Source organism: Buceros rhinoceros, unplaced genomic scaffold (assembly GCF_000710305.1).
Source record: "Buceros rhinoceros silvestris isolate BGI_N320 unplaced genomic scaffold, ASM71030v1 scaffold36622, whole genome shotgun sequence".
Taxonomy (NCBI): Eukaryota; Metazoa; Chordata; class Aves; order Bucerotiformes; family Bucerotidae; genus Buceros; species Buceros rhinoceros.
The window spans coordinates 2,241-2,705 of NW_010398935.1; positions in this window are offsets into that span (position 1 = coordinate 2,241).

Genomic DNA, 465 nt, shown 5'->3' on the forward strand with positions numbered 1-465 from the left:
CCTCTGCACAGGGATGGAGTGGTTTTGCCTCATCCAGGGGTGCAGGGCTGGAAGGCTCCAGCCTCCCCCCAAGCTCCTCCGGGGCAGGGCATGCCCTCCCTTGAACCGCCCGCTCATCGCCTGCCCCCGCGGCCATTTTGGCTGGCAAAGCTAGGGCCAGCGTTTGCCCAGGAGCAAGGGCCACCCCCGCTCTTCAGGGAGGGTAGAACAACCGAAACTCACCATTTTCTGTGGCGCATCCTCCTGGCACCAGCAACCTGCTGCCACATGCATCCCTGTCACCTGGGGGGGCAAAACCCTGGTGATTTAAGTGTGGGCAGAGGGGGCTGCAAAGGGGAAGAGCGCGGCCAGCCACTGCCGCTTTGTGCGGGGGTCCAGGGCTTGCCACGGCCACCCGGCGCGGTGCAGCAGCGCGGCAGCCATCTTACAAGACACTGGGAGGGCGAGGGAGCGCCCTGGGACGGG